The sequence below is a fragment of the Eurosta solidaginis genome, chromosome X, assembly GCF_040869045.1.
Source record: "Eurosta solidaginis isolate ZX-2024a chromosome X, ASM4086904v1, whole genome shotgun sequence".
Taxonomy (NCBI): Eukaryota; Metazoa; Arthropoda; class Insecta; order Diptera; family Tephritidae; genus Eurosta; species Eurosta solidaginis.
Window position 1 is genome coordinate 40,265,251 of NC_090324.1, and position 19,067 is coordinate 40,284,317.

A 19,067-nucleotide genomic window follows, 5' to 3' on the forward strand; every position below is an offset into this window, starting at 1 on the left:
TGATAACCATGTGCGTGTTGTTGACGTCCATACAACTAAGGGACAAATAACTAGACCAATTACGAAATTGGTACTCCTTCCGTCCCACTAAAAGGAGGATGAAATGTAAGGGGCCAAATTCCGCCTTACAAAACCCAAAAAACCATAATTCCATTTCCCCAGACTACCTAAAATCAGTGAAAACTCATCTGCCTTGCAGATGCCGGTCGGACTCGGCATAAAACATTTAGGTCCCGTCCGGCCAATTTGTGGGGAAAATCAAGAGGAGCACGACGCAAATTGGAAGAGAAGCCCGGCCTTAGATCTCTTCGGAAGTTATCGCGCATTACATTAATTTTTTATTTTTTTTACCTAAAATCAGAGGCCCACGGTTAGTGATAGCACTCAAAACATATTCAGGAACCCGCGTCTTCGTGTCTCTCTATCCTTAAGCCTGTGTTTCTCCTGAGCCATATACTATAATCAACTCCCCGATCTCGTGATGGTGCGAGTCTACCGGAGGGGAAACCTAAGGCGTACTGCGCGATGGCAATGGGGAAATGGAGCGCGGGATATGAAGACGCGTTCAACCACGCGTCGTGATGCCCCGTTATCCCTAAGCTTGCGTCTCTCCCGAGACCCTAATTATAATCAACCCCCCGGTCTCGAGACGAGTCTACCGGACGGAAATCCTACATCTTACTACGCGATGGCAAAGGGGAAATGGAGCGCGGGACATGAAGACGCATTCAACTATGCGCCGTGATGCCCCGCTACTCCTGAACGTATTTTCTCCCGAGCCAGGTATATCGTACGTTCTTTTTAATTCTCTACCCCCGGTCTCGCGGCGAGTCTACCGAGGGTAATCCTAAACCTTACTACTGGTGGGCAATGGGGAAAGGGAGCGAGATGAACGAGGACACGGAAGATCTTGCGAAAAACTCGCAAAACCAAAAGGCAAATTAGTTTTTTTTAATAAGACTAACCGGGGGGCCCCCTGAACAAAATCACCCCGAGCGAGGACACCAGAAACAATCTCACAATTCACTCGTTATCCCAGAACGAGGACTCCAGAAAAGCCTACCGCAGAAGTGCGAACCGCTCTGCCACAGAAGCTAAGGGCTTTTGGCCCTTTATCATTATTAAATTCCCAGAAAATCAACCCAAGTTCACTCGCTCACCTAGAGCGAGGATCACAGAACACCTACGCACTCGGCCAAAAGCACGAGGCCAACAGAATTTTGTACTTAATGCGTAGAGTTTCACCCTATCTCAAAATAGTTTTCAAAGAAAAATTTCCCATTGCAGGAGTAGCACAAAAACGTCCTATTTCAGAGTTGGGTTGAGGAGCGCCGTATCTAAGAATGCTTTTCTCTAACTCCTCTTATGTCAAGATGCATTGAACTTATGCTAAGATAGGGAGTTTTGGAAACTAATTTTGAGATCGTGTATTATTGAATAAAATACTGACGCTCGGCGTTCTTTCAAACCAATATAACTCTTTATCAATTAACTAGATTTCTAGTAGAAAATGAATTCTTTCCCCAAAAACTTTTGGCATTTACCAATTTATTATGACTACTACTATACTAGCAAAGATACTTGTCTACTACAACTTAAGTCCAACAGCTTGAGTATAAATTTATTCAATCAAACTCACCCGCACACTGAGACAGGTTAAAGCTGCTTACTAGTTGGTGTCCATTTCCGTTGAGGAATACGGTAATGTACGTATGATAAATAAACGATCCAGTCTAAGGTTGTGCCACGGGGTGATGCGATATCGGTGGGTCCACTGTAAAACAAGAAAAAGGAGAACGCATTCAAGTTTCACACACAAAACCAATAGAGCCTATTATTTCTTATTACCACCACCAACTCCACTGCCCGCTTCCACTGTACGTGCAGCTGTACCGCTATTTTAATTTCTGCATTTTCATTGGGGGGGATAGCGCGCCGCCACTCTTGACTCCACCACTATCATCGTTTAAACCTTATTTCTTATGCAGCAGATTCAGTACGTTAGTTCGTACGCGCTCAACATCATTCTCTGATCGATCTAAATAGTAAGCAGATTCGTATAACGTGCACATACCACGTCATCTGCATTACCAATAACCATGAGCGTATCACACACAAGTTGTCCAATTTTATTCGAAGACTTAGGAGATGTATGCGACGTCTGCGTTTCGGTGAGGAAATTTTGTTGTCTTGAGCCCAACGCATCCTCGCAGACATAACAACGATTACGTGTATTTATATGAAGTGGCTGGTGTGGCAAATTACTCGGATGTGTGTTGCTGGACGTTACAATACCTAAACCAACTTTTTGTTTTCAATATACGGGGTTGGCTAAGACCGGTCACAGTCACAGCCCCATTGTATGCACGTTATTAATTTCCGTCAAATTCATTATTAATGCATACAATTCCATACATGTGAAATTATAACTCAATCATTCGTATAGTTATGTCTATATAGTTTTACAATTTATCCGCTTTGTATTACTGTGGGGTACTCCCACAAAGTCACTATTAATATGCGTATTATATATGTACATATTTGTTTGCATCTGGATTTGGAAACTTCCTCTTTCAAATTCCAACTTAAAACTCACGACGATGATATTTATCGGGATCGAAGTATGAAGTGACCACAACACGATCACCGAACTTACATCCCGTCAATGCTTGCTGAGCCTTTCGACAATCCATTACCGAATTGAACTCAACAAGTACCTTCCCACAACCAGGCACATCATCACCCTCAATGGGTCTGGGGATTTCAGCACTCCGCACCATATAATACTTATTACATTCCTCTTTAATACCTTCCCAAAGATCTTTATATTCTTCTTCTTCACGCAACCCATCTGAGGTGACCATATTAAGCTAGCAGAGTGCCCCGGTGGGTGGACCTGAAGTGCCGACCATAGAAAGGCCAGGAACTTGTATTATAATTGGCGCAGCAGCGGTTGAACTATGTTGTTCATTCTTTGCACCAACACTTGCACGTTGCACAATTAATTTATTACCCCCAAATTGCATTCCATTAAGGCCAGCAAAAGCCTGATCGGTTATACTGTGATCAACATATTTAGAAAATGCATAACCTTTGCTCAAACCAGTGGCGGCGGCTTTAACCAAATTGAAAGCTCTTTGACCTGTTCTTCATTTAAATAATTTAGCAAACCACCAATAAATCTTTTATGCGGTGGATCTGGCACAACCGTAGGGATTTCACCGTTGTTGGGGGGTAATTGCATTGCCTGATTATCAGTTACTCCCTGCCTTTGCTGGTAATCATGAGTGCGTCTTATCTTCAAGCTCTGTCCCTAAAAATTGATGCCATCTACAGCCATTGCTTGTGTTGTCTCATCTGTTGAACGAAATCCCAAGAAAGCGAAATTTGTATCCAAATTAATTTGGCATGCCGATACTGGACTACCTGCCTGTTCGGTTACACCAAATGGTATGTTGCCAACATATAGACGACGCGCTTGGCGCGTCATAGTCGAGCCGATAACTGGTACGGCGGCTTGGGGAATTTCTGGTACAGCATTTGTTCAGCAGCTTGCATAGCTTTGTACTGCTGTGGCGTAATATGTTCAAAACTGTGTGGTGGTACATCCCAATATAATGATGGTTTCCTACGGCGGAACGTATATGTTTATCACCTCCGCCACCGAGCCCAGCTATATATATATAACCCCGTTCGCCCCATTTAGCATATTCGCGTGAACGTGATCTACGATAATCGCAATCACGATCGCGATCCTTCGAACTTGACCTATGGCAGCGTCTATCGCTATCTTCAGAACCCATTTCAAAACCAAGCTGTTTCCATTTACTCAACAAATATATTACTTTGTTCCAAGTGGCGGCCGCCGTGGTGTGATGGTAGCGTGCTCCGCCTATCACACCGTATGCCCTGGGTTCAACTCCCGGGGAAAGCAACATCAAAATTTTAGAAATAAGATTTTTCAATTAGAAGAAAATTTGTCTAAGCGGGGTCGCCCCTCGGCAGTGTCTGGCAAGCGCTCCGATTGTATTTCTGCCATGAAAAGCTCTCAGTGAAAACTCATCTGCCTTGCAGATGCCGTTCGGAGTCGGCATAAAACATGTAGGTCCCGTCCGGCCAATTTCTAGGGAAAAATCAAGAGGAGCACGACGCAAATTGGAAGAGAAGCTCGGCTTTAGATCTCTTCGGAGGTTATCGCGCCTTAAATTTTTTTTTTTTTTAATGTAAAACGCGGTTATAAATATTTCTGAAAGACGCCACCTAATGAATTTCATTTGATTATTCATTGGTTTTACGCACGGCGCCATTTTTTCTGTGGCCAAGAAGAATATACGCAGTGGCACTAGCCACGATGTTCTGTACCAAAATCTGCAATGAAAAAAATTCATTAATAAAGTGCACAAATGGGCATCGCAAAAGTGTGACAACTGACAGCGCGGCCGATGCCGAAGTTGGAGCACCCCCTTTGCGATGCCGGTAACCTAGAAAAAGAAAAAAGGAAAGAAACAAGTGAACACGCCAACCGCCTGCATTTCCACCGCCAGTCACCTAAACAGAAATAGAAGGACAAATTTCTCAATGAAATTATAGATATAAAAATTTTCAATGAAATTATAGAAATAAAATTCATCAATGAAATTAAAAATAGAATCTAACCTACAACATAATTACCGCGTGTTCGTTTTTTCAATGGCAATGTCGGATTTTTCCACACGTAATGTACCGATTTGACAAGTTCACCACAGCAATCAGTTCATATAATGAAACGAGAAATGAAAGGGTTGCCATGATCGATAACTCGACCACCAAATGGTGCGTTTCTTTACGGGTCTGTCAGTGTCCAAGCACCTCCCTGTTTCGTATAAAGGACGACCACGATGATTAATAGAAATACATGTGGTGTCTGCTGCTCCCACAACACATCTTCGTACGCCTTATAAAATTTGGCGTACCAGGCGGTGGTGCCCCGCGCAGGTTAACCACCATCGGCGTCTGCAAGGCCCGGAGCACACAGGGCTTAATTCTCCGCAACCCCTCCTCCACCGCTGACTGCACGAGCACGTCCGGTGCATGGAATATGAAGGAGCCCTTCCGCCGCTCAGGATACTGGATATCCGCAACCACCCGGATAGGCTCCTCATTCCCAGACTCCAGAGTAATTAACATCAGCTGCATCGGCTACACCTGAAACGAAAAAAAAGGAGAGAGGAACCATTAGTACAAATACTAAAATCGTTATAATATTCTCATACTTACGTCGTTCCACGTTGGTTTTTGCTTAAATATTGACAAAGAAGTAGAAGGCATGTACTCACCACAACCTTCCAGTAACGGGTGTTTAAAGTCCCGGTTACTCGTCTATAGCAAAAGGAATCAGGGCTGCCATAAATCCTTATAAGTACACATCACCCATACGTTTGTGCGTGTATAACCCAAAAACACCATAATTTTCCACGAGATGGCAACCCACGGCATAACAACGGCAGTCTCATTAGTGCTGTCATACTAAGAGAAAAAAAGGCGGATACCGAAAACTAGACAAAAGCAGAACCGAAAACCGCAAAACATCAAAATCTGTACTGACGTGTTTTACTGATACGGGCGTCTAGTGCAGTCACAACCCAACCAATCATACACAACAAAAGGGTTCAAAACCAAAAAAAAAAAAAAACACAAAAAAAAAAAATTTCTCTACTCAAAATTTGTTTACAAAGCAGCTTTTTTTTTAACCCTTTCCGTTTTTTCGGTACTGGTTTCTGGCTGGGGAGGCAGGACTTGTTGTTCATTAACAAAAACATCACAAACGTTCATGCATCAAACTCCCAAGTCCCGAAAAGAATAAATCCCGAAATTAGAAAAAGTCAACTGTTTCTACTGGCTTAGTGTGCTACTGCCCCAGTGACCTATTTTATTTTTTTTTTCAAGGACAAGCAAATACCTATATGTACATATATATTCTCATGCCACAAACTCACCATACCAGCTATCAGCTGACCAATAAATACACGACAGGGTTGCATGTTACATTTAGCATAATGGTACGTGCATATAGAACGCGTCGTGGAGAACGCATCGCCAATCCGCAAATTCATGTCAGTGGATGGCAAATAACACAATTCTGATTGGTAACATGGGATTTAATATTCCGTTTAAACCAGCTTGACATTTTTCAACCACTTTATAGAAGCCTAAGCAGTTGGTGGATTTTCGAATTTAATTATGATTCTCTCTATTCGTCATGAGCTGTCGCACACAACTAAATGCATAATTTCGTTGGCTTCTACGCTCCGCTTAAACTCGCTTTACTTATTTATTTAACATACTTTTTAAAAAATAACATTCGCTTCCAGGCACCGACAAACATTGATAAAGGTGAGCCTATCCACGCAATCATAAAATACCTACTGACTAACTTAAATACGCAAAGATTTGGGTGGGTGGCTTGGAATAACGTCCGTTCCAACCTCCCACGCTTATCACCAAATCATGTAATTTTGCGCGGATGGCTTGGAATCGCGTCCGTTCCAACCTCCCACACACCGCAGTCTTACTGGTTTTGTTTTAATATGCATAAGCTGCTCGAAATCATGTCCATTCCGACAGCAGTAATAATCATCACCCAACCAACCTCACGGCGACTCGCCCTGGCACCTCAAAAGATGCCACACCTCCTCCAAAAAAAAAAAAAGCAGTCGCCCGAGAGCGACACGATACGTTAGACGCTGGAACGGAGACCTCGGCCTCTTCGTTCAGTCCAGAAAAACTTAAACAAAAAACGCGAGTATGGAACGGAGAACTCGGCCTCTCCGTCCAACAAAAGGAGAAAAAAAATTTTGCCAGTCTGGAACGGAGACATCGGCCTCTTCGTCCAGTACTATTGACCTTCTATGTCATATCACTTTATGGATTCTATGTATATCTAAGAATTATGTATAATTAGAGACAAGAAATATTAACTCTCCTCAAATTCTAATATTTATTTCATCCTAGCTTAGGTGGCATGCTGAGCAAGTCGGGAAGGATTCCCGGTCATCCTCGACGCTGGCGAACTTTTCATCTAGATTAAGTTTAGTTTGTAAGGCATTTGTTTCTTTCTCGTTCTTTTTCAGCGGTCGGAGATCATTGGTGGAAAACGATGTTGCGTATCGCAAGGGGGGCGGCATGTTTAGGCAGGATGCCTAACTTTTCCGCATCTGAGTGCGATCCCCCTAATGCAACTCTGCTATTCGATACTCGAAACTCGATTTAACTTATAGCCACCCACACCATCACCGCCCTATGCATGCGCATGCACGTGTATGTTTGTTTTGTCAGCACTTATGCACATGCATGTTGGCGTTTATGTGTGGGTGACTTTCCCCTCCGAAAATGGAGGATTTTGCGGGCCAACGTTTGCCGCCTTCGATACGACCGGCCTCTTGGATTTTAACAGCCAACCAGCTCACATCTGCCGCCAGAAATCTCTGCCGTTCTTCCACGATTTCTTAAGGTAATATTGTAACCTTTTTATTTCTTAATTCTACATAACAAAACGCATCTATTATAACGAGAAATTCTCGTCTTCTCTTATTTATTTGCGCATACACCCGCTTATTGAGATCGACCCCGGTGCGCCCACCTACCTCCAGGAGCAGACGCACCCCGGCCGAACAGCTAAAGAAATAGGTGGTGAATTGCGGACGAGCGGTATGCCGGGAGAAGCTCGCATAAGACTTTAAAAGGTAAATTTTTAGAATCACATTTCCTCCTGCGACCAAAGTCTATCATCTATTATTATGTATGAATACGCAGCCAATTGCGCGAAGTTCACAGATTTAAATTGGCTGCCGTAGTATATCGAAGATTGCGTGCCTCCTAAAACAACAACAACCAAAGCATATGACCACGACATAAAATTAAATGCAATCGTTCCGGCATGGGCTCGATTTTCCCCACAATTAAGACCAACTGTGCTCTAAGTGACCTCGGAGTGACCACGCAGTAGATTGTAAATTGGGCTCGTTTTAATTATTTTGAATAACTGCGAAACCCGGTGGTTGCGATCTTCATTCTTTTTTTTTGCTAAACTTCAAAATTGTTTAAATGCAATATATATACCAACCCTAATATTCAAAATACGCAAAGAATTATTCGCCCGGAAGATTGCAGAAGATATAAGTAAGATATCGGCAACGTTACCAATCAATCGGCAGAAAAAAAAATAATAAATGGGATCTCTAAAGGAGAAATATCGACTGTGGGCAATAGCTTTTTCACGCGCTTCTTTGCAATCAGCTATAAAAAAAGCAGAACTTCTTCCCCTTTATCCGTAATCAATTACCGTTTACTAAGCGGGTATGTGTACATGAGTGGGGAAGCAGTAAATTTACAACCATCTGCTGCAAACATCTTATAGGGTAATGTGCACGTTGAAAGGGCATTGTTAGCCATAACAAATTTATATGTTCCAAGTACGGCTCAATTGGCGGCAGCCCCAACAGCACACATATGCCAACAGGAGCTGCAACGGCAACACAACCTCCACATCCACAAACATGACGAGTGACCGCAGCCCCACAACCACAACTTACCTAACAATAACATCAGCAACATCAACATCAAAAAAAAGTAAAACATAGGTAAGTAAACCAAGGCGCAATACGGGTAGCAAAACTCCTAATCCCCGTAAACGCTCCCCATCACGCTCCAAGTTAAGCTATTATAGTTAACGCCGAAGTCACTTCGGCGACGGTAATTGGGCTACACGCAGTGATAGTAAACACATTGTCTTTTTTTTCTTTACAGGTTCACCCAAGTAACACAGAAGGCGCCACAATTTTGGTCAAGACGCATTTACCGCCAACAACAACCCTCCGGCAACAACAATTACCGGCAACAACATTTACCGGCAACAACAATTACCTGCAACAACAATTACCGTCTACAACAACCCACCGGCTACAACAACTACCAACAACAACATCATCAGGAACTACGCCGGCAGATGCCCACAGCACGGCCTCTTACCGGCTAAGTCTTACCGGATGTGTAGTGCCAATGTGGTTAGTTGCTTAACCAGTAGAAATTTGACACAACCAAATATATTGTTTTTCGAATTAAAATAACCAGAGAAGAGAAGTTATGATGGACAACAAAAAAAATTTGTTAGTTGTATCTAAGCAATTAAATAAGAAACTTTGTAACTAAGAAGTTGGTTTTCTTTTATTAGAATTTGGTTACATATATATAAAAATATTACATACATATAGATTTGAGACACATTTGCGCGCGTGCCGCTTTTAGATATTACAGTCTAACTCTACTGGAGCTCAGTCCTAGTTTATTTATTTATTTAAATGCATTATCTTATTAAATAGTATTATAAATTTGTCAAAAGCAAACAAATAAGTCAGATAAAATTGGATGTAATGTAACCAAATTTTATATGTCAACTATAAGTATAGGAAATTAAAACGAGCCTTAGTGGCATGATTGAAACGATGTACATACATTTGAATTAGTATATTACATTATATAATACTTTAATGAAGTGGCGCATAGCTAACTCAAGGCGGATAAATGTAAATTATAAACAAACGATTTTTTTTTGCTCAGCTACAAAATGAATTGTAAGCAAAAAGAAAACCAACACAACTTCATTTAAACTATATGAAGAAGAGACAACAATTAGGGATGTGATAATATTGGATTAATGAGACAATAAAAATATTTCTACATATTTATGACCACATTTATTAAGTGTATCATCGCCCATTATTTCAGAAACTCGAATGTGTAAGCAATTTATAGGAATCAGTCAGATTCAGGTTGATTCTCAATTTCTATTGTAGTAACTAGTGATTCAATGAATTTCCTTGTTACCTCGTTCAGTCACTAAATGTACTAAATATAATTTTTTTTAAATTTCGTAAAATTTTAGAATGATCGAGTGCACTTACGACGCAAGATCGGCAATGCTTAACATTCATATATGCGCCTGAAAAGAGGGCGATAGTATGATAAAATATACACATATATTTACCTGTACGTACGATTTAACGAGCGTTATTAAAGCGAAAATAAGTTCAGCTCAAAATATCATAGTAGAACAAAATTATTAATAAGAGAACCCAAAAGCATATTACACCTTTGAAATTACTAAGGATGAATTTTATAAGCATAATTAAGAGTAATAGGGTGTGTGCATTGGTATTACAAGTGTATTTATACATGCATACAACACAATAGCATATGTATTCTCCCCGTTTGACTCAGTAAATCTTTACATCACGATACAAAAGCTTAGAGAGTTGGGAGTTAATGGCACTGCATTATTGTCCAAATAAAAGATACAAAAAATCTAACTAAAACTATTAAAACTGGTGTTCCACAAGGATCAAAATTTGTAATATACATCAACAATATATTTAAACTCGAGTTAAATGGAAAACCGCAATTTTATGCCGATGACGGGACCTTCTTGTATGCTACTGATACTCTAGACGAACTATTAGTCAATATCCAAACGGATATAAAGAAACTTTCGAAATGGTTTGAACGTAATTTGCTGAAAATGAATATCTCGAAAACAAATTTTATAATATTTAACAACTATAAAAATATTCCCGGTATGAACGATCTGAAGGTAATTCATCTAGATGGTAGATTTATTACGAGGGTTGAGAATTTAAAATACCCTGGCATTTGGTTTGATGCAAATCTAAATTGGCAAGAACACATAAACAAACTGAAAATGAGATTAATACCACTGAATTTCTCGATATATAAAAATCGAAAATTAATTTCAAAAAGACAACTATGTCTTCTATACAACTCTTTGTTCATGTCATATATTAACTATTTTAATCCAATAGTTGCTCAGAGCTACTTATAAATGAGTTACAAAGAACACAAAATAAAGTAATTAAAAACATTTTAAATTTACCGCGGAGAACATCAAGTGAGCTGTTATATTGTAATAGGCTAGATGTTCGCAAATATTGCATCTCTCAGACGGTAATAGCGTTCTACAAAATAAAAAAATTAAATTAATTAAACATAATTTGAACATACAAGAAGAACAAACCCCTGAATATGCCCTTATAACTCGAACAAATATCAAACCACGTCTTTTTCGAACAGAAAGATGTGCAAAATCAATAAAACAGTATGGTTTAAAATTATTCAATAAACTTCCAGATGAAGTTAAAAATGCAAGAAATCTGCAAAGCTTTAAAACTGAAGTCAAACGCCTACTTCTTGCAAACTATCATTTTAATATTCAGCTGTAAAATGTAATTGTTACTTTTCCTCTTACTTTTACTAATATACGGAAATGGTATTTAAATCATACATTACTTATAATAAGTTATTTATTTATTTAAATCATACAAATTTAAATCATACATTACTTTTAATACGATATTTCACAGCTAAATTATTTTTTTTTTCTTTTTAATTTATTTTAATTTAATTCAGTCTATTATATGAAATGCAATAATGTGCATTGTTTATACCTTATTTCTTAATTTCAAACAAATTGGCAACAATAATTAAACTTTACAATTTTTTAAACAAAATAAGAAATGCGTAACGAAATTTCAATTGACAAAACAGCTGACTTCGATAATTCGAAATTCCTATTCCCCAATTATTCTTCTCCCTATGAGAAAAGAATTGGAGGAATTTTTCGGCGGGAATAAAAAAATCCGCGAGAATATTTAGAATTGGTCTGAATATATATATGATCTATATTACTGATATTTTCAGGCATAACATATGTTCTATTTGTGAGCATCTGGGAAAATTTGAAGCCTTTAGCGGTTAACATGAAGAAGAAATTTTGTTAAACCTCCTGTCTGAAGAGTAGGTTGTATGAAATATATATGATATATATGACTGATCTAACACATTGAAAAAAAAACAATGTATACAATATATGTAAACATCCTGTGAAGCTTCAGTCTTATAGCAGTTAAAAAGAGAAATAAATGACAAAAAAAGATGATAAAAAATTTTTAAGGAAGAAGGCAATTTTCCCTTTAATGCAGACGTAATGTTGTTGTTGTTGTTATTGTAGCAATGCTCGCCCCACCTAATAGCCTCGACCGATCACAAATTGTCATCAATATCCTCTAACGGGAGTCCAAGGAAACTTGCCGTTTCAACAGGGGTGGACCATAAGGAAAGGGGTGTTAGAGGCGTTGGTTCCACATTACAATTGAAGAGATGGTTGGTGTCATGTGGGGACACGTTGCAAGCGGGGCATACATTTTGTATGTCGGAGTTGATTCTGGATAGGTAAGAGTTTAACCTGTTACAGTATCCAGAACGAAGTTGAGCAAGAGTGACACGCGTTTCCCTGGGGAGTATGCGTTCCTCTTCCGCAAGTTTTGGATAATTTTCGTTAAGCACTGGATTCACCGGGCAATTCCCGGCATAAAGGTCCGACGCCTGTTTATGGAGTTCACCAAGGACCTGCTTGTGTTTTTTCGCTTCATACGGCTGGGTTCTCAGGTGCCGTATTTCCTCAAAATGCTTACGGAGATGACTCCTTAAGCCCCTAGGCGGTGCTGGTTCATCAATCAGATGTCTGTTGGGATGCCCAGGTTTCTGGGTATTCAACGGGAACTGTTTGGTCAGCATCTCATTTCTCTCCCTGATGGGTAGTATTCTCGCCTCATTATGCAGATGGTGTTCTGGGGACATAAGAAAACAGCCCGTGGCGATTCTGAGAGCAGTATTTTGGCAGGCCTGTAGTTTCTTCCAGTGGGTGATTTTTAGGCTTGGCGACCATATGGGTGACGCGTAGCACGTAATCGGCTGGCTAATTGCTTTGTATGTAGTCATGAGCGTTTCTTTGTCTTTTCCCCAAGTACTGCCAGCGAGGGATTTGAGGATTTTGTTACGGCTCTGAATTCTCGGAACAATTGCGGCTGCGTGCTCACCAAAATGTAGATCCTGATCAAACGTCACACCCAAGATTTTGGGGTGTAGGACAGTCGGTAGCGTAGTGCCATCGACGTGGATGTTCAAAATTGACGACATTTGGGGCGTCCATGTTGTAAATAAGGTCGCGGAAGATTTAGTCGGTGATAATGCCAGGTTTCGCGAGGCGAAAAAACTGGAGAGATCATGCATAGCGCATCGATCTTTGGGCCTGGGCCTGTGGCCATTATTGTGCAGTCATCGGCGTAGGAAACGATTGTGACTCCTTCCGGTGGTGAAGGTAGCTTTGATATGTAGAAATTAAACAAAAGTGGGGATAGGACACCACCCTATGGCACCCCTTGTTTAATTCTCCTTGGTTTTGATGTTTTGTTTCTAAATTGCACCTATGCCTGCCGACCACCCAGATAATTTGCGGTCCACCTTTTAAGACATGGGGGAAGGGTAGACCCTTCCAGGTCCTGCAGTAACGAGTCATGGTTGACCGTATCGAAAGCTTTTGATAGGTCTAGCGCTACGAGTACTGTTCTATGGTGGGGGTATTGATTTAAACAGACGTAATCTTGTTGAATTTTGACTAAAAAACTTTACCAATAGCTCTTGTAAAAGAATTTTGGGATATAAAACTATAAAGGTGGAGCGCAATCTTTCAATTTAAGGCAAACCATGTACTTGGGATTAACTAAGTGATTATTTAAAATTTAAGCACGTGCTCTCAAGTCACTAGCACACCGGGAAGTTACTTAAAAATCGATTGCAATATTCCCCTCGTTTTTCAAGGATTTGCAGTTATCTTGACTAGCGCGCCACCTAGCGGAAATTTGTTTTCTACAAGTTGTATTGTCACTGGGCCTCTAACTAAGTGTCAAGTTTCAAGTCTCTAGGTAACCGGAAGTTAGTTAAAAATGGATTGAAAGATTCCCAAATCAAAATTAATTCTCTTAATATCTCGATCCATGCGCCAACTAGCGAAATTTTTTTGATCAAATATTGCATTGCCACCGGGTTCTGACTCACGGCCCAAGTTTCAGGTCTCTAGCTCACCGGGAAGCTACTTAGGAATCGATCGCAAAATTCACCCCGTTTTTAAAGGAATTGCATTTATCTTGACTAGCGCGTTACCTAGCGGAAACTTGTTTTCTATAAGTTGTATTGTCACCAGGCCTCTAACTAAGTGCCGAGTTTCAAGTCTCTAGGTAACTGGGAAGTTAGCTTAATATGGATTGAAAGATTCCCAAATTAAAAATAGTTTTCTTAACATCTCGATCCGCGTGTTGCATTGTCACCGGGTTCTGACCCACGGCCTAAGTTCCAAGTCTCTAGCCCATCGGCAAGTTACTCAAAAATCAATCGCAAGATTTTCCTCGTTTTTCAGGGATTTGTAGTTATCTCAATTAGAACGCCACCTAGCGGAACTTTATTTTCTATAAATTGTATTGTCACCATGCCTCGAACTGTGTGCCAAGTTTCAAGTCTCTAGGTCACGGGGAAGTTAGTTAAAAATAGATTGAAAGATTCCCAAGTCAAAATTAATTTTCTTAATATCTCGATCCATGCACAAGCTAGCGAAATTTTTTTGATCAAATATTGCATTGTCACCGGGTTCTGACTCACGGCCCAAGTTTCAGGTCTCTAGCTCACCGGGAAGTTACTTAAAAATCAATCGCAAGATTCCCTGCGTTGTTTCAAGGATTTTCGTTTATCTCGATTCGTCTGCAACCTGGCGGCATTTTCTTTTCCACGAATTGTAGTGTCATCGACTCGCAAACTATGTGGTAAATTACAAGTTTCTAGGTAACCGGAAAGTTGCTTAAAAACTAGTTGAAAGATTCCCAAATCAAATTTAATTTTCTTAATATCTCGATCCATGCACAACCCTAGCGAAATTTTTTTGATAAAATATTGCATTGTCACCAGGTGCTGACTCTCGGCTCAAGTTTCATATCTCCAGCTCACCGGGAAGTTACTAAAATATCGATTGCAAGATACTCCTCGTTTTTCAAGGATTTGTAGTTATCTCACTTAGAGCGCCACCTAGCGCAATTTTGTTTCCTGTAGATTGTATTGTCACCATGCCTCGAACTGTGTACCAAGTTTCAAGTCTCTGGGTCACCGGGAAGTTAGTTAAAAATAGATTCAAAGATTCCCAAGTCAAAACTAATTTTCTTAATATCTCGATCCATGTGCCACCTAGCGAAATTTTTTTGATCAAATATTGCATTGTCACCGGGTTCTGACTCACGGCCCAAGTTTCAGGTCTCTAGATCACCGGAAAGTTACTTAAAAATCGATCGCAAGATTCCCTGCGTTGTTTCAAGGATTTTCGTTTATCTCGATTCGTCTGCAACCTGGCGGCATTTGGTTTTCCACGAATTGTAGTGCCATCGACTCGCAAACTATGTGCTAAGTTACAAGTTTCTAGGTAACCGGAAAGTTAGTTAAAAATGAATTGAACGATTCCCAAATCAAATCTAATTTTCTTAATATCTGGATCCATGCACCACCTAGCGAAATTTTTTTGATAAAATATTGCATTGTCACCAGGTGCTGACTCACGGCTCAAGTTTCATATCTCCAGCTCACCGGGAAGTTACTAAAAGATCGAATGCAAGATTCTCCTCGTTTTTCAAGGATTTTTAGTTATCTCACTTAGAGCGCCACCTAGCGCAATTTTGTTTCCTGTAGATTGTATTGTCACCAAGCCTCGAACTGTGTACCAAGTTTCAAGTCTCTGGGCCACCGGGAAGTTAGTTAAAAATAGATTCAAAGATTCCCAAGTCCAAACTAATTTTTTTAATATCTCGATCCATGCGCCACCTAGTGAAATTTTTTTGATCAAATATTGCATTGTCACCGGGTTCTGACTCACGGCCCAAGTTTCATGTCTCTAGCTCACCAGTAAAAAATAAAAAAAAAATAAATGTAAGGCGCGATAACCTCCGAAGAGATCTAAGGCCGAGTTTCTCTTCCAATTTGCGTCGTGCTCCTCTTGATTTTCCCTACAAATTGGCCGGAGGGGACCTACATGTTTTATGCCGACTCCGAACGGCATCTGCAAGGCAGATGAGTTTTCACTGAGAGCTTTTCATGGCAGAAATACACCCGGAGCGCTTGCCAAACACTGCCGAGGGGCGACCCCGCTTAGAAAAATTTTCTTCTAATTGAAAAACCTTATTTCTAAAATTTTGATGTTGCTTTGCCCGGGAGTTGAACCCAGGGCATACGGTGTGATAGGCGGAGCACGCTACCATCACACCACGGTGGCCGCCAGTAAGTTACTTAAAAATCGATCGCAAGATTCCCTGCGTTTTTTCAGGGATTTTCAGGGATTTTCGTTTATCTCGATTCGTCTGCTACGTGGCGGCATTTTGTTTTCCACAAATTGTAATGCCATCGACTCGCAAACTACGTGCTAAGTTTCAAGCCTCTGGATCACCGAGAAGTTAGTTAAAAGTCGATCGCAAAATTTCCATTTTAAAATGAATTTTCTGTACATCTTGATCCGTGCGCCACCTAGCGGATTTTTTTTCACTTGCATTGTAACGTCTCCCAGATCTGAACTATGCTCAAGTATCAAGTGTCTAGCTCAACGGGAAGTTGCCGAAAAAGACTTTTCCGTGGGTCAAAAATTCGTATGGAAATGAGGGGACAAACATGAAAGCGACTTAATATAGAGGTATAGAAAATTCTATTAATTGAAAAATCGGTTGCATGGGGGATACATTCTATAGTGGTCCGATCTGGTCAGTTCCAACAAATGATTAATTTGTCACCCAAATATACCAGCTCACCAAATTTCATCGAGATGTCTCAAAAATTGAGGGAATAGTTTGAGTCCAAACAGACAGAGGACGGACGAACAGACGGATGAACGGGCATGACTAAATGATCTCAGCTCGTCATCCTGATCATTTCGGTGTACTTATTGATGGGTCTATTGCGTCCTTTTTAAGGACTTCCAATTTTGAGATTCGTGACAAACTAAATATACCAATTCATTTTCATGAAAGGTATAAAAACGTGAAATATAAGATTTATATAATCTTAACTCATGAAACTTGAAATGTAGACATAATTTCCACATTCAATAACAGTCACTTGAACTCGAAAAAATATTTATTTAAGCACAGCTGAAAATTAGACAATGGTACAAATTTGTCTCGGCAGCGATTTAGTTTATTAGCACCCCCCGAGTTCGGTGTTAAACTTGGTATCAAATAAAAGAGGGAGTTCCCCGATCACAAATGTATATATTTTAAAGTGCGCAAACTTTTAATTTAAAAGTTATATGTTGTTAAAGTTTGCAAATTTCTATACAACTTTTATATCTGTATACACGTATATATATTTTATGACATTACAAATCTGTGCTGCCACATCTAAAAAACACCAAGTAGAATAGGTGTGGTCTTACCATATCCATTTCCACAAATTAACAGTAGTAGTAGTAATAGGATTCCGGGGTCCTGCCCCCCATTATTATTTTATGGCGCAGTTGGTTCATCTTCATTGAAAAAATTCGTCTGATTTTACACGCTTTAGAGGAAAATTGTTCTACTCAGAAATACTGTGGTTCGCGAAGCCGGTGTTGGACCGGCTAAGGGTTATTTTTTATAAGCGCTGCCGAAGGCGGCCTACACGGAAGGTGTTCTACTCAGAAATACTGTGGTTCGCGAAGCCGGTGTTGGACCCGCTAAGGGTTATTTTTTATAAGCGCCGCCGAAGACGGCCTGTGCGGAAAGGTGTTCTGCTCAGAAATACTGTGGTTTGCGAAGCCGGTGTTGGACCGGCTAAGGGTAATTTTTTATAGCGCGGCCGAAGGCCGCCTACACGGAAAGGTGTTCTACTCAGAAATACTGTGGTCGCGAAGCCGGTATTGGACGGGCTAAGTTTTATTTTTCATAAGCGCGGCCGAAGGCCGCCTAGACGGAAAGGTGTTCTACTCAGAAATACTGTGGTTCGCGAAGCCGGTGTTGGACCGGCTAAGGGTTATTTTTTATAAGCGCGGCCGAAGGCCGCCTACGCGGAAAGGTGTCCTACTTAGAATTTTTATGTCGGCACCACTGATTGCTTTTGCATAGTAGCGTCATTTTCTTCCATTTAGTTTGTTTCTTGTGCTTTTGTGATTCATATTTTTTGTGCTTTTTGTGAGACATAATTCTAATTTGTTATTTTATAATTTCTTTTCAACTTTTCAAAATGAGTAGTAAAAATATATATTTTCCTTTTTCTTTATTAACTAAAAGGTGGTAAGGTAATATTTATATTTGTTTTTGTTGATGTGGCAGCACAGCTTTGTATTGTCATCAATAAAATATATATATATATATATATATATATATATATATATATATATATATATATATATAAATGTGCATGTTGCTACAAAAGCGCGATTGATTTAATAAAAACATTTTTAATAAGTAAAAACAATGCAAAATTGAAATGTGAAATATACAAAAATGCAATTTAAGTTTATCGTTGCCAATTTATATAGATATGTATGTGGATTAAGGTTTTGAAAAATGTGTCAATTAATATAACACGCGACACTTATTATATTGAGCCGTGGGCTCTGTTGCAGGCGCAAACTTCGGTGGAAAGCAACGGAGCGTAACAAAATTCTAGTAGGTCACTTTCACCACACCAAAAACTTTAACACAATTTTTAACATAATTTAAGCACAGAAATACACTGATTGGAGTTTAAGAGAGTAAAAGTTAAAATTCTGAATACATTACCTGAATAAAAAGTGTACAAATAATTATTAAATAACAAATACAGACAGTGGTGTTAACAAATTCTGCTGTGGTAAGTGGTGAATGTGACCTACTAGAAGTTTTGTGAAGCTTGGTTCACACGATTTTTCGTCCCTGCAACATCTTTACTTTTCGATAATCTTTGTTAATTCTAACAATATAACTTAGCTCTAACCTAACCTAACTGCTTGCGCTTAGCCGCTGATGTTAACCGATGTTGTTGTTGCCACTGTAGCTGTAGTTTGGTGCTTGAGAATTCTTATTGTTGCGCGTTGATGTGAACGGAAGTGAGTTTCGGGTTTAGTCAATATTTTTGTTGCTAAAGTTAAAGCTTATAGCAAGCTATGTGTAGTGTTTTGTCACAAGCCCAATGGTAGCCAT

The 19,067-nt window shown here is 39.8% G+C and overlaps 1 pseudogene; it reads right to left on the bottom strand.

The window, feature by feature from the left end:
* Positions 1-2,585: 2,585 nt before the first annotated feature.
* Positions 2,586-3,803, bottom strand: LOC137234254 (splicing factor U2AF 50 kDa subunit-like; annotated as a pseudogene).
* Between the last annotated feature and the right edge of the window lie 15,264 nt (positions 3,804-19,067).